Raw genomic sequence first — 16973 nt, forward strand, 5'->3', positions numbered from 1 at the left:
TATATGTATTGGAGTAAGGGTTATTAGGTTGATTTTGCCCTTGGACAAAGTTTACCTGTTCAATTTCGCTCATACTTTCGTAATCCACATCCGTTTGGATTGGCTTACCATTAGGATCACACGGTGCCATAAACCTATCAATTTTGTGCGATAAGGCAGAAAATTGGGCTTGCAACATCGGTACTGGATCAAGATTCACTATACCTTTAACTGATGAAGTTGCTGAGGATGATGGTTTCGCTAATGGTACATGTCCATGTTCCGCGGGCCACATACTGCTGTTGATTGCCATTTCCTCCAAAAGTTCTCTTGCTTGGGCAGATGTTTTCTTCATGAATAACCCTCCAGACATAGCGTCCAATGAACTTCTAGTTGTAGGATTTAGTCCATTATAAAATGTTTACATTAAAAGTTCAGCGGGCAATTGGTGGTGTGGGCATAAACGTTGAAGTTCTTTAAAACGTTCCCAAGCCTCATAAAGAGTTTCATTATCATTTTGAGAAAAAGATGTTAACTCTTTAATGACTCTTGCGGTTTTTGCTAAAGGAAATTTTTTTGATAAAAATGCTTGGGCTAATTGCTCCCAAGTCTCAAATGATGCGGCTGGCATAGAAGTTAACCATTCTTTGGCTCGATCCTTCAAAGTAAAAGGAAAAAGGCGAAGTTTGATTGCTTCTGCAGTTACATCAGTAATTTTAAAAGTGTCACAAATTTCTAAGAAATTTGTCAAATGGGTATTAGGATTTTCGTTAGGTAACCCGTAAAATGTTACGTTATTTTGCAACATATTAAGCAATACTGGCTTAATTTCAAAATGGTGTGCATTAATTTGGGGTCTAACTATACTGTTTGTTACACCGGCCACTCCTGGCCTAGCGTAATCCATAAGTGTGGCCATAACTTCTGGCTCGGTAATTCTAGTTTTTATTGGAGTTTTGTTTTTGTTTTTCTTTTCTTTCTTGTTCTTTTTAAGAGTTCTTTCAATTTCTGGGTCAATAGGATCTGGTGACGTGCCTGAACTTCGAGAACTGCGCATGAACCTGAAATTTCGCACGAACCGAAACTACCTACAAAACAGAATTTGAAAAATAAATATGTTAGTAATTGAAAATTAATAAAATATAAAAGTTTGAATAAGTATGAATAAACCTAGATTCAAAATAAAACACGAAAAATTTAAAATTTTGTCGAAAATTTTGGCGTTCCCCGGCAACGGCGCCAAAAACTTGTTGAGCGATTTCCGCAAGTGGACGGTATACGCTTGTAGTAATAAAAGATATCGATCCCACAGGGAACGTTTTTCAAACAAAAACTTATTTTGAATCGGTTAAATTTACTTTAAGGTTTATAATATAGAAAATCGTTAAAACGGTTTTGGTTTTGAAATTGCTAGAATGAGAATTAGGTTAGAGTATGAAAACGTTAGAAAATACTCCGATTTAAGAATGAATTTGCAAGATAGGAACGTTTAGTACTTTTTAGAAAAGTAAACAGATGTATTTGTTTGCATTAAGCAAAAAAAAACAACTTTAAACTTTGTATGAATTATAAAGATGAAATAAATGACGGAACCTCTAATTATTTGGCTTTGAACATGACAAAACCCTATCCGGGATAATTGCCCTTAATCAAATTAAAACTCTTTCAAGATAATAATTTGCCTAAGTATTCAACAAAGTTTCCTTGTAAAGATTTTGAATTAAATACGTTTTAATGAAAACACCAACATCCACTTCGGATCCTTTACCAAAGTGCTGCATAAAAATCTATCGAATAGAACAGGCTTTATTAGATGAAATATAAATTGATACAAGTTTACAGAGAACATGGAGCATGGAAACATTCGACGGCTTGCAAGTGAACGGGTTGTCAATCCTTTCCTTGGGTTTCGTTAGAGTTTGTCAGGCTCCGGGGCGGATCCTCTACTCAATCTTCTCGTTGAATCTTCGTAATAGAGACTGGGTCGGTCTACTACCAAAATGAAAACTAAACTGGAACAATGTCTAAACACTACTAAACTTGTTATTATTGAATAAACAATGTGTGTACAACATATTGCTTTTTACAAAATCGAAATCTAACTTCTGAATCACTTGACTCGGAATTTCTGCATAAATTCTATACTAATCTCTTTCTTCTACATATATTCAACTCTCCATCAACTCTTTATTTATAGATGTTGAAGAGTCTTGATTGAAGTGTCGTGTCCGTTGGGAAGGATCGTATCCATTGCGAAAGGACGTCTTTATCCACCCGAACGATCGTGTTTCGTCAAAAACGAAAGTGTGCAACTAGGCTTCTACAGACTCCTGCTCGTACCGAGAATATTAAATTCTCTACCGAGAATGGGGGAGCATTAATTGGTCTTCAAACGAAGGGAAGGAGAAGCTGAGGAACGCGTGTCGCGACCGAGAATGTGGGGGCCGCGGTCGCGGCACGGAACGTTTTTCACCTCTTTGGCTTTCGTTCGCGTCCTCGATTTGGCGTTATTAATTTCTGTCGTCTTCGACTCCTTTTGTAGGGTTTTTCTTCTGTTTTCGAGCTCTTTTCGTTCCTATTTGGATTTTACCAAATATTTATGTACCTTACAAGAAAGAAACATATTCGAGAGTAAAAGCTTTCTAAATAGTTATAAATAGCATAAATTCGTAGCAATATTGATGTAATTATCGATGATATTTTAGGTATATTTTGGGCTTAACACCCATCTCCTACAAGCATTAAGAATCATAAGTTAGTTCTTAAAAAGGATAAAGATAACTTAAATAGGTTAAACGTAATTACCATATAATTAAGATTAAGATCTGATTTTAGCCTTAGTTAAGGGGGTTTTAGCCCGTGATTAGATTAAAACACACCTTAGAAAGATAGAAAATAGAATTCATATTAATAAAAGAGATTAAAGTTTAGAAGAAACTGTGATGACGATTGCCGAACGAACTTCTTCGGTAACTTGAAACTTACTTTTATTAGATGAACTTTTGCACAAACAACACTTTAACAACAATAACAACAACACAAACAACTGATTTTTATGGAGAAAAATCAGCAAATTAACGTTATAGAGGGAGGAATTAAGCCTAAGCTTGGTGTGTCTTCAAATGGCACCCAAAATCTCCTTTTATAGTAAAATGACACACATAATTTCAAAGACCAAGTCTCCTTATGGCCTTCCACTCCATAATCTTCTGAATTTTGCATTTAAGAGAGGATGGTGGAAGACTTTGACAGTTTAGGAGTTGAAATGTGTAAAGGTGGGAAAGGAATCATAGGCTTCAACATGTTCATCAACTTTGGATAATTTTCTGAGCTTGATACATTTCGAATTTGGAGAAGTTATTATTAGTCACTCGTTCATCTTTCTCTTAGCTTTCCAACGCATTTTGAATCGCCTCAATCCAAGTCGTATGAGGGAGATACGTTGAAAATACAAAAATGTGTCAAATCTGTCATAGTGTGAACAATTGGACTTTTATCTTACAGCACACATCCGCGACAAAGTGTATGCTGATGTCACAAAAACTCCTTTTTTCTGGTCCCTTTTACTCCCGAGTTGTCGCCTTAAGTCCCGCCTTGGTTATTTGTGCCGAAAACCTTGCGAAAGTGCCTAAAAAACACACAAAGTGGCTTAAATACATAAAATGTAGAAAATATACAAAAACCATTATTAAAATTTATTAAAATGGTACAAAATAACTAGTAATTAAATACTAAAAATGCTATAAATTACGACGATAACAAAAATCAACCAGAATCGGTGTATGGTCTGATTGGATCCGCTGAAGATGCCTAACAACCGCTACAGGGAACCAAAGCCGCCACTCGGAAAAACAAAGTCCCCTGTTACAACTGAAATCCCCACAAATAAGCCAAGGACTCGTCACACTCCTCCTCAAATGCTTCATGTCTTCGAAAAACCTCCTCTTATGCACCATCTATGGTCTTACATAAACCGTTGTGAACTCAAAAGAAGGGTAAATTACATACATGGTGTACAACCTTTGTCCTATTTGACACTTTGGTGTACAACCTTCAATTTTTCACACAAAAGTGTATAACCTTTTGGTGACCTCCCACTAAAGTGTATAGCTGGTAATTGTGACCGGTCAACCTAAAGTCAACGCGTCACATCATCATTTTTCATTTTACCAATTTAAAAAAGTGGGACCCACTCCTTATACAATTATAAAATACCATTATCCATTGCGTAAATTACTAGAATGTCATTCTCCTTTCATTTTTTCACTGCAACTTCTTTGTCTCTCAATCTTTCCCTTTCTCTTTCTTGATATGAATCATAAACAATTCATGGGAAGCTTCCTCGATACTTTTAGACTATACCTGGGAATTTTAAAATTTCTAATACTTCCGCATACAAAATCAAATTTCAGAAAATCAACCCATAGGTTGGTATTGTTTGACCTGCTTAGTCTCAAATTGGAAAATATGAGGGTAAATTACATACGAGGTGTACAACCTTTACCTGTTATCACACTTTGGTGTATAACCTTTGATTTTGCACACTAAAGTGTACGAACTTCAGATGACCTCACACTAAAGTGTACACCCGGTTATTATGACCGGTCAACTACGGTCAACGCTGTCACGTCATCTAATTCCACTTAATGATAATTAAAAACGTTTTCCAATTAATACAGAAAGACCTTTATACCCCTTGTCTGTTTCCCTTAAAAAAATTACAAAACAAATAAATTATCTCTCATCTCTCTCTCCTCTCTCCTATTTCATCCGACATTACGTCTTACTCGTTCATCCATGCTTCTTCTTCATCGCGAGAACTGAAAAAAAAGGGAAAACCCTAATCTTCAAAAATAGCGGGCTTCACCTGTACACGCAACGCAAGGGCTGGGTGCTGCGAAGAAGATCCAAGATGCCTTCTTCATCCTCTGCGCAGAATGTACAGAACTTTAGCGGAGGATGGATTTGCCACTGCGGAATCCAAGCACCTTTCTCAACGTCATGGAGCGATTCAAACCCAGGGAGAAGATATTTCAACTGTAAGAATTTTGGGGTAAGTAAGTTCTAAATAAAAAAATTACGTCGTCCTCTTCTCGTGCTCTGTTAAGCTCTGTGAATTTTTTTCTCTTTGTCAGACTCGAAAAGCTTGTAAATTCTTCGAGTGGATGGATCCTCCAATGAACGAAAGGGCAAAATCTGTCATCTTGGGCTTACTGCGGAAGTTAGATAAAATTGAGAAAGAATGTGAGAGATTGAAGAATTGTGAAAGAGAAAGAATTGATGATAATTACATGCCAATGGAAAGAGAAACAGAGGGAGGAGTGAAAGTAATCCAGAGCCAAAGAAATGAGAAATAAAGCAAGAGAGGACAAATGTGCAATTGGGTTGGGATTTTTTGTGTTGTTTTGCTTGGTAGCTGTATTTCTAAGCTATTGATGGGTTAGATAGAAATGATGGTTTTATGGGCATTATTTAGTGCGTATTTTGGTTCTAGTTCAATGTAATCAACTTTTGATTATGGTATGGATGGAATTGTTCATTATTTTGTGCATTATGAATGGAATGGTACTAATTATTTTGTGCATTATTCTCAGAATTATGGGTTCTAATGAGCGCGTGCATTATTTCGTGGGCATTATTGTGTGGAATTATCGTGTGAATTATGGATTAGTTGGTTCATTATTATGGGGCATTATTATGGGGCAATACATTGTGCATTATTTACAAAGGGCATTATTCCGGGGCAAAATTATGGAGCATTAGGCAATACACTTGTATGTGCGTAAAACCAACACTTCTCTTTTGAGTGTGAGCAAACTATAATATGTTCCAAAAACATGTGCTTTCATTGATGAAAAAATAGAGATTGCTATCATAGAGCAAAATGTGTTCCAAAGATTTACAAAGGCACTAGTGTGTATACACAAACCATATCAAAAACGGGTCCAAAAAATGTACAGGACATTTCAGAAACACTTGCCAGAACACCAAAAACATGTGCCATAACACCAAAAACATGTGCAAAAGCACACCAAAAACAGGTTCCAGAATATACAGAACACGTAACACTCAACGCCATGACCTTTGGGAACTTCTAGTGGATGGTCTTCTTCTTGAATCATTAGTTACACTGCTGTCTTGAGTATTGCCTACCACAGTGTTCCTTGTGCTTCTTTGAACTCTTCACCATTGTTAAAAAGCATCCCAATCACAAAAGTGGGGTCTGCCATATCTCTCTCTGAATTGAATTCTGGGTACCTAGGCCTCCTGCCTTCATTTTCAGACTCTTGCTCAGAATATAATGCATCAGAATCTGCATATTCTGATGAATTATCATGTACCTCGAAATTGGTACTTGGATCAACACCACTGCTCCTAACCTCAGATGTAGTCCTTGGTCTTCCAGTCTGAGCATTCACAACACCACTGCTCCTAACCTCAGCTCTCGTCCTTGGTCTTCCAGTCCGAGCATTCTCAACACCTTCAACCAAATCAGCATCGTCGTCTTCAAGTACGTAGTCTGGATCAACAAACTCAGGCTCTGCATCGGGGACGGGTACTTATGAAGTAGTTGCTTCGTGTAGAGTTGCCTCGTCCTTATTAACAACCTCCTCTTCATGCCCATCTTCTGCTTCACCATCTCCACTATACCCACCATCAACAGGATCATCTGCCCCCATGTACTCAACATCAACATGAACTTCTTCATGGTTAGCCCTCATGCTATCCAACCCTGCTTGATCCTCTACCACCATATTATCAAACCAACCATCATCACCTCCTCCCACATTCTCAAACCCAACAGCTTCTCCTTGTCCCATATTCTCACCCCCAACATAATCCTCTTCATTCCCAACATCCCCCTCTGCATTAGCCATATCCCCCTCTCCATCCCCAAAATCCTCCTCCTCATTCCCAAAATCCTCTTCTCCATCCCCAAAATCCTCCTCCTCATTAGCAAAATCCTCCTCTCCATCCCCAAAATCCTCCTCCTCATTCCCAAAGTCTTCTTCTCCATCCCCAAAAATCCTCCTCCTCATTCCCAACATCCCCATCTGCAGTAGCCATATCCCCCTCTACACCCCCAAAATCCTCATCTCCATTCCCAAAATCAGCCTCTTCTACCACATTATCACCCCCAATATCATCCTCTTCATTCCTTATAACATCATCCTCTACCACATTATCACCCACAATCTCATTCCCTATACCTACATCTTCAACACCTACCACAATATCACCCCCAATATCCTCAGCATTTTCCACAGTATCATTCCCCACGGTATCATTCCCCACAGCACCACCACCACCCACATTATCACTTGAACTGGCTTCTCCCTTATATTGAATACACAATAAACCCCCTGCCTTTTTCTTTTTTCCTCTACCCTTGTTCCTAACAGCAGTAGCATCTGTTCCTTCGTCTATCTCTTCAAGCACAACTCCCCTTGGCACATAGGTATCTTCAAATTGTATATCCTCTCTAATCAACGGCTTCACATAGATGTGTATCTCACCACATTGTACACCAGCTAGTGCCATACGATACACATCGTCATCAGATCCTAGATGTTTCAAACTTGTGGTAAACTCTTCATCAAATCGCATCCAGTAATACTGAAAATGGCCAATACATTCTAGACTAACCACTTTAGCTACTATCCCAAAAAGAGACAGTGTATCCCAGTGTGCATCAGGCCATATGTACACATCTCCCCCAACATAACCATTCCTATTCATATAGCCGTTGTAAAATAGGATGATATAGAAATATCCATCTTCAGGATCTGCATTACAATAAATGCTTTACTAGAATAAACAATTCCATGATTAAACAATTACCCCAAATATCCTACAACATATATAATAACTACAAACACTGCACATTATAATACTCACAAACAGTTAACAAAAATCAATGCTTTCCTGGAATAAACAATACCATTATTAACCAATTGCCCCAAATACCCTACCACATATATATTAACTACAAAAAGTTAACATTAAAATACTCACATGGGCTGTCTATGCCAGACACTATTTTTCCTTTCTGTCTACTGGTCCCCGCAAAAGTCGAGTTTTTCTTACGTCGAGTCATACTGTTCACAGTGACCTGCGCATATAAAGAAGACAAATTTACAAATTGGGAAAATCCACCTTTTGCACACTATTTGCCCGTACTATTCTTATATAGAGACACTATCCTTATATAGAGACGACATATTTGAAATTTGGAAAAATCCCAACAGGAAAACCATTAAAATCATGATAGTTTACAAGAAGATAAACCTTGAAATTTTGAAAAGTCCTTTAAGAAAAATACTCCGTTAACCCAAGAAAACATGGTTTACAACACGAGAAAGCAAAGGATTTGGGCAAATCCTTTCCAGATAAAAATTACGTAAATACAAGACGCCATGATCAACGAGTTCACTTACATGCACGATATCTGGATTCGAGTGTCCCACATGTAACGACGATGAGGGGAGAAGAAAAATTTATCCCGAAAGCTTTTGGGTTTCTGCGTTTTTTCTTCCTCTTTGTTCTAGGGTTTTCAAATCGACGTCGAAGAGAGAAGATAACAGCAATTTATGCCGAAGGAAGTCGATGAGTTGATAGATAGAGAGAGAGAATGGAAATGAAGTCTGTAGGTGCTTTGGAAAAAGAGAAGACAGTTTCCCAAGACTAATTTGGAGGGAAATAATAAAGGGGGTATATAAGTCTTTTTGCATTCCAGGGACACGTTTTTAATTAGCTGGAAGTGGAATTAGATGACGTGGCATCGTTGAACTTAGTTGACCGGTCATAATAACCGGGTGTACACTTTAGTGTGAGGTCATCTGAAGTTCGTACACTTTAGTGTGCAAAATCAAAGGTTGTACACCAAAGTGTGATAACAGGTAAAGGTTGTACACCACGTATGTAATTTACCCGAAGATATGAACACCTGCAACTCTCATATTAAAAAACACATTGGTTAGCATGATTATAACCCAAGATCAAAATCGTTGGGTATATTCACCTAACTTCAAATCTGTGTCATTTAGTACTATTTCTATAATTATCATTATTATTATTATGATTGTTGATATTATTATTATTATTTAAAGGTTGGAAGAGAATTGATTCCGACAATTATCGGATCTGTGTTGTCGCCGCCATTTATGGCACTCCTTCCTTCTTTCAGTCTTTGTACTAGTTATAATCTGCTAACCAGTAAAGAAAAGGACTTAGAGAGAGAGGGAAAGATAGAGAAAGCACTTAGAGAGAGAAAGGAAAAGATAGAGAGAGAAAGAAGTTCCAGAAAAATGAAGGAACGAAAGGGATAATGGCAATTTAGTAATTTAGATAAGGATAATGGTATTTTAGTGATTATATAAGAAGTGGGTCCTATTTTTGTAAATTGGTAGAATACAAATGATGATGTGGCATGTTGACTTTGGGTTGACCGGTCACAATTATCGGTTGTACACTTTAGTGGGAGGTCACTAAAAGGTTGTACACTTTTGTGTGCAGAATTGAAAGTTGTACACCAAAGTGTGAAATAGGACAAATGTTGTACACCACGTATGTAATTTACCCCTCAAAAGAATGGTTTTTCCACTCGTCCCCATTGAAGGAGACTAAGTAGTGAAGAAACTAATAATTTTTCTCTATTACACTAACCTGTACCTGCATCTCATCCCAAAAAACCCAAACTCCTCCGCTGAAGCCCTCAGCCTCCACGATTTCGCAATTCTGTAACCATATTTGCTTGCCAATCTCAGGTGCCCTGGTCCCGGGGATGCGAGTCTCCATGTGATGATCTTCATAAGCAATATCACAAAAGGAACCAAATGCCATAGGCAAGTCAATTCAAATTCAAAGATGGAGGCTATTCCTCCGTGCTTATCACTTTCCCCAAACCATGCGCAACGGATCTGTCTCTTAATTTCTGTAGCAGACGGTCGTTTCCTTTCATTGTAGGAGTGTCCCTCAAAGTGTTCGTGTTCAGCTCACTGAGAACCGCTTGTGAACTTATCTCCTCCACCTCTCAATGCTCCATTGAACAGATTGGTGAAGCCATTCGCCTACTCAACCTGAGCAAAGAGAAAATGGACACTGGCCAAGTAAAGACCAATGATATTCTGCAATGCACTCGATCAACACTTGCGCATATCCGACACATCAATACTCAACGTCATTCGTATGATACTGCGATGCTTAGGATGTATCATCAATCCTATCCACGGATGACAGACTCTATTACTTGGATTGGGAAATCTCTTGAGTATTTACTCAGTATGCTCAGCGCAAACATTAAAATCCCCGCTTCAAGTATGGCCGATGGCGTGCAGGTCTTTAAGGGTCTTAGAGAAAGTAAGGGTCACATACAACATTATTCATCAATACTGACTCGTGCTGTTCAACAGGGGGCATTTTTTGCTCCTCCCCTTTAATCTACTGATGCTGGAAAAATGGGGGAGAAAGATCAAACTAAGCAAGCTGTTGGAACTCAGCAGAAGCAAGGGGAGAAAGACAAAGCTAAGCAGCCAGCTGCCGGAACTCAGCAGAAGCCTGGTTCAACTTCTGGTGTCCCGAGCAATCCAAGTCAGCAACAAAGAACATCCAAGGCCAAAGGAAAATCTAACCAAGTTCAAGTCAACATGAAGAAATAGAACTAGCAATAGTCTTAGCTTGTGACTTGTAATTTTGTATCTGGCATATCCTTGTTGAACTGACTATCTATACAAGCATCTTTTTCTACAAACTGTCTATATATATGCGATGCTTACTTGCTGTGTTAATATGCTGATTGAACACATGATTACTCATTGAACAACAAATTAAAACTTGTGAACATAGAGATTAAATAAGTAAAACATGCTAAGTATACCCCAACTCTGATACATGAACTTAACGAAATAACTCTGATATCTAAGTATCAAAGCTGAGTAATGACTAAATGTTCCAAGTATTGACCTACTTCTGAAAACTGACCCTAGACTCATTTTGAATTAGATCTTAGAAGGTCTAGAATTGAACTAAGTCAGTAAAAGCAAGCCTTAGTTTCACTCGATTAGATCTTAGAAGGTTTAGAGTTGAACTAAGTCAATAGATGCAACCCTTACAGGGGAGTAATTTCAGAAGAATAGAAAAGGTCAACTTTCATGGGAGCTCAACACTGAGTTCAGGACTAAATACTTTTGCCAACATCAAAATGGGGGAGTTTGTTGAAACACCTTTCCACATGATTTTGATTTGAAAAAATTGTTTAAGTTAATCCTATGATCAAATAATTAAATTTAAATGCTTTGGTTTAATTGTACTAATGTGTTTGTTCAATGTTGAGTAAGTAAAACTAACGAGAACAGGAACTAAGTGTTCACAAAAAGAAAGACAGAACAAAGTCAGCATAAGCAGATCACACAGCAGAAGCTGAGTGGAATACAACTCAGCGTTGCAAAAAGAAATGTCTTCTTCAGGAAAGCTTGAAGGCGAAGCTGTGAAGTCAAGCTGAGAAATATTCAAGACACCGCTAAGTCAAGCTGAGTGATAATCAAGTCAGTGTCCAATTATCTGTCAAACTTATGAGACAAAGTATGACACATTTCAAAAGCCTCGAAAAACCGTTTCAAGAACCTTTTCGAGACACATGGACCATCTAGCATTTGGCAAGAAGACAAACTTGGCGCTAGAAGACGAACCTGGCGCAAGAAGACGAAACTGGCAAACCTGGCACCTGCTAAAAACAGACGACATGATTGGCCTGCAATTCTGGAAGCTGACCTATCAATGACGAAAGAAGACCATTTACTCCAACGGATATGTCTGAATTCAAATCATTGAAGCTTCAGAATTCACTATAAATGGACAAGTTCATCACTTGGATCATTGCCGAACATACAAGAGAAAAACAGACAAGCAAAATCTTCACTAAGTCAAAAAATCCAAAAGAGAAGCTGTCTGAATAGAAAAAGCAAGTTCTTACACTCAATTCCAATCATTGTGTAAAAGTCTAGAGTGAATTTTATTCATCTAAAGTGTTCTTCGTTTTGTGAGAACAATCTTGTATCAATTGTAAAGGTGAGAAGAGTGAAACTGAGTACTCGGTTATAGTACTCAGTGGTAGAGAAATTCTGGATACTCAGTTATAGTATTCAGTGGCAGATAGAATTGAGTAGACGAATAGAGGATGGTACTCTTGCATACTCAGTTGCTATTGTAAACGGTTTGTGCTCTACCTTTAAAGAGCTCAGTAGTGGATTGAAAAAGCCCGGAGGGATTCTGGGGACTGGACGTAGGCGGTGAGGCCGAACCAGGATAAGTCTGCTTAGTAATCTCTAACCCTTTCTCTTGATATATATATGTATGTGTTGCTTGCTTAAATTACTCAGTAAATAATTTGTACAAACCGACACTGAGTAATCAGAGTGCTGAGTTGGAAGTTGACCTAAAGTGTTACTTGCCAACTCACAATTGAAACAGCTCTAGTCGGTATCTGGTTAAAGCTGTCTCATACTTCACTCATCCTTGCTGACCTAAAGCTAAGTTAAATTGTCAAACATTTAATTAAGTCAGCATCTTAAAGCGAAAAAGTTACATTAGTTCCTAACCCCCTCTTGGAACTAATCCTACTAAGTTACACGGGACCAACAAGTGGTATCAAAGCTCAGTAGCTCACTATTCAAGATAAAACTACCTTGAGCTGATCCCTATAATGGCTGAGAACAAAACTCGTTTCCTTCCAGGAAATCAAACAACATAGATACTCCCCGAGGGATTATCTATTAGTCGGCCTCCACTGTTCTTCGGGTCAAATTATACATTCTGGAAGAACAGGATGAAAAAATTTATTCAGGCAACAAACATGAGTGCATGGCTAGCTATAGTCCAAGGCCTGTTTGTTCCCTATGAAACTATTGATGGTGTAAAGTTCGTCAAAAGTGAGGATAAATGGTCAGATGATGACCTTAAAAAATTACAAAATAATGCTTCGGCTATCAATATGCTTCACTGTGCGTTAAATGCTGCAGAGTACAACAAAATTTCTGGTTGTGAGTCAGCACAGGAAATCTGGAAGAAGCTGGAGGTGACCTATGAAGGAACCAGTAAGGTCAAGGAGTCTAAGGTGAATCAAAAAATGAGACTATACGAGCTGTTTGAGATGAACGAAATTAAAGACATCTCTGAGATAAACTCAAGATTCACCAACATCATAAATGAACTTAAGAGACTCGACAAGAACTTCACAGAAGAAGAATAGGTGAAGAAAATCTTGAGAAGTCTCCCCAAGAGCTGGCAAGCTAAGAAGACACCTGTGGTAGAAGCTCAGGACCTGACCACGTACAAATATGATGAGCTCATCGGATCTCTGCTGACCCATGAGATCTCCATGAAAAATTTTGAGGCCAAAGAAAAGTCTGAGGACAAAAAGCAAAAATCTCTTGTCATGAAAGCTGACTCATCAGATGATGAGGAGATGGCCATGTTTACCAGAAAGATGAAGAAGCTGTTTAGGAAAAATGACAAGAACAGTAAAAGGCCATTTAAAAGAAGCGATAAATACAAAGCCGAGTCTAGCGACAGCAGACATAAGAGGGACAGCTCCAAGCCTGTTACTTGTTTCGAATGCCATCAAGCTGGTGACATCAAATCAAGCTGTCATACTCTGAAGAAAGAAAAGAAAGGTAGTAGAAAGGCAATGGTGGCCACATGGAGTGATAGTGATGAGTCAACCTCATCAGAAGCTGATGCCACTGAGTCAGCAAACATCTGTTTTATGGCTGATGAATCTGCTGACAACTGCCGATTTGAGCAAGCTGACCTCTCCGATGGGTCTGACCATGAGGAACACTCTAATGAGGTAACATCTATACCCTTGCTCAGAAATGAAATGTTTAATGCCCTGAGTGATCTCTATACACTGATCAAAAAGTGTAACAAGAAAATAAGAGCACTCAGCAGGCGATGTTATGAGATTGAAGAGGTCAAACTCAGTGATCTCCGACATCTTCTCCAGTACAATACCAGGCAAGATGAAAACTTGAAAATCATGCACGGGTTTGTCTCTGAAGTCCAATCAAACTCTAAAAAGCTAAGAAAGGACATCAAATCCATACAGAACCAGCTGAGTTCATCGGCTAAGAAAAGGTTCTATCCAAAAGCTGAGTATTCATGTACTAGTCAGCAAAGATGGTACACTCAGCAGAACAGTCAGTGTGACTATTGTGGAAAGAGAGGACACACTATAAAAGTGTGTTGGTATGCTCAGCACCATCGTGCTGACCAAAAATGGAAATACCCTCAAAGGGTAGTTTTTTGTGACTTCTGTGGAAAAGATGGCCACACCATAGATGTATGCTGTCACAAAATTAAATATGATGCATCACCTGTTAGCTCTAACAAACAAGGACCCAAAAAGAATTGGGTACCTAAAGATAACTGGTTCAATTGTAAGTGAGCCTGAGGTGCACAGAGAAGTCAAAGCTATGGTACATTGACAGCGCATGCTCGAGGCATATGACTGGTGATGAAACTCAGTTCATCACACTTGTGCATAAACGAGGAGGAAATGTAAGTTTTGGAGACAACAAAAAGGGTAAGATAGTAAGGTCAGGTACCGTTGGTGGTAATCCTACTATTGAGTCAGTCTCCCTAGTCAGGGGTCTTAAATATAACCTATTGAGCGTAGCTCAGCTGTGTGACAGCGGTAGAAAGGTTGTATTTGATGCCACTGAGTGTAGGATAATCGAGGGAAAAACAAATGAGTTGATTTTAACTGCCCCTCGTGTTGAAAATGTTTTCATGCTAAACCTAGAAAAGAAGTTTTCAAAAAATATATGCTTAGTGTCAAAGGAAGATAATTCTTGGCTATGGCATAGGAGACTTGGTCATGTAAGCATGGACCTCCTAGCCAAATTAGCAAGAAAGCAATTAGTTGAGGGTTTGCCCAAACTTAGATTTGAGAAGGATCAATTATGCAATGCTTGTCAGCAAGGTAAACAAACCAAAAAGTCTTTTCAAAGTAAAAATGTAGTCTCAACCAAGCGTCCACTGGAATTACTACACTTGGATCTTTTCGGACCAGTCCAGCCGCTGAGCTTGGGTGGTAAGAGATTTTCCTAGGTCATTGTAGATGATTTCTCTTGGTACAGTTGGGTCATCTTGCTGAGTAGCAAAGATGAAGCTTTTGAGATGTTCTCAACACTGATTAGAAAAGTTGAAAATGACAGACCTAAAATTAGCTCACATCCGAAGTGATAATGGCGGAGAATTCAAAAATCAACAATTTGATGAATTCTGTGAAGTCAGCGGCATTGACCATAATTTTTCTGCTCCTAGAACTCCTCAACAAAATGGGGTAGTTGAAAGGAAGAACAGAACCTTAGTCGAAATAGCTAGGACAATGCTAAGTGAGAATAGGCTTCCAAAGTATTTATGGGGTGAAGCTGTCAACACAGCTTGCTATATACTTAATAGGGCTTTAGTTAGACCTATACTTAAGAAAACCCCTTATGAACTTTGGAAAGGATGAAAACCCAACATTGGATATTTTCGTGCCTTTGGTTGTAAATGTTTTATTCTTAATACGAAAGACAACCTTGCTAAGTTTGATTCAAAAGCTGATGAAGCTATCTTTTTAGGGTACTCAACAAACAACAAAGCATATAGGGTGTTTAATAAACGAACTCAGGTCGTAGAAGAGTCTGTACATATTGAGTTCGATGAAACTGACCCTGCAGGGAAGATAAGTCAGTCTGTCGAAGATGACCCATGCTCAGCTTCCGCTGACCAAAATAGTGTTGCTGAGTCATTACCTCAAGGACTGACCGAAGGTAAAAGCGAACCTTACATTACCTTTACTGACCAATATGAGCGTACAGAGATTGTTGAAACACCAGTTCATGAAGACCCTACACTGCCAAAAGAAATCAAGGTTCCAAGAGGACACTCAGAGAAGTCCATTCTTGATGCTGCTAAGAACACCCTGATGACCAGAAATCAACTCAGGAGATATCTCAGTAATATTGCGTTCGTCTCAGTTCATGAACCGAAAAACTTCTCAGAAGCTGAGCATGATGAATTCTGGATCAATGCGATGCAAGAAGAACTTGATCAATTCAGGAGAAACGAAGTATGGGATTTAGTGCCTAAACCGAAGAACCAAAAGTCCATAGGAACAAAGTGGGTATTCTGAAATAAGCTAGACGAACAAGGTAACGTAGTCAGGAACAAAGCCAGACTTGTAGCTCAAGGTTACAGTCAGCAGGAAGGTATTGACTATGGTGAGACCTTTGCACCCGTAGCTAGATTAGAGGCAATAAGAATATTGTGTGCATATGCTAGCTTTATGAACTTTAAATTGTTCTAAATGGATGTTAAGAGTGCATTTCTTAATGGAGTTATAAATGAAGAGGTTTATGTTAGTCAGCCTCTAGGGTTTGAGGATCCAAAATTCCTAAACCATGTTTATAAACTCAAAAAGTCTCTGTACGGCCTAAAGCAAGCACCAGGTGCTTGGTATGAAAGGCTGACCAATTTTCTGCTGACTAGGAACTATGTCAGAGGAAAAGCTGACATAACCTTATTCATTAAGAAAAAGGGTAAAGATACCATGTTGGCGCAAATATACGTAGATGATATTATCTTTGGTGCTACTAATGAATCTATGTGCAAGGAATTTAGCAAACAGATGCAAACTGAGTTTGAGATGTCAATGATGGGAGAACTCAACTTCTTCCTTGGACTTCAAATCAAACAAGGTAAAAATGGCATCTTCATTATCCAGACTAAGTATGCTAAGGAGATATTGAAGAAATTCGATATGGAAGGGTGTAAGCCAATATCAACCCCTATGGGTACTGACACTGTGCTATGTTCTGACGAAAAAGGTAAGTCAGTAGACAGCAAATTATATCGAGATATGATTGGCTCTCTACTCTATCTAACTGCAAGCGGGCCAGACATTCAGTACTCAGTATGTTACTGTGCAAGATATCAAGCTGACCCTA

The 16973-nt window shown here is 38.6% G+C and overlaps 1 non-coding gene across 1 annotated transcript; it reads left to right on the plus strand.

Moving 5' to 3' along the window:
• The first annotated feature begins 422 nt into the window (after positions 1-422).
• LOC136231493 (small nucleolar RNA R71) lies at positions 423-529 on the plus strand. The gene has a single exon (XR_010689871.1). It is a non-coding gene; the product is annotated as a small nucleolar RNA R71 (small nucleolar RNA).
• Positions 530-16973: the final 16444 nt, after the last annotated feature.

Source organism: Euphorbia lathyris, chromosome 5, assembly GCF_963576675.1.
Source record: "Euphorbia lathyris chromosome 5, ddEupLath1.1, whole genome shotgun sequence".
NCBI classification, from domain to species: domain Eukaryota; kingdom Viridiplantae; phylum Streptophyta; class Magnoliopsida; order Malpighiales; family Euphorbiaceae; genus Euphorbia; species Euphorbia lathyris.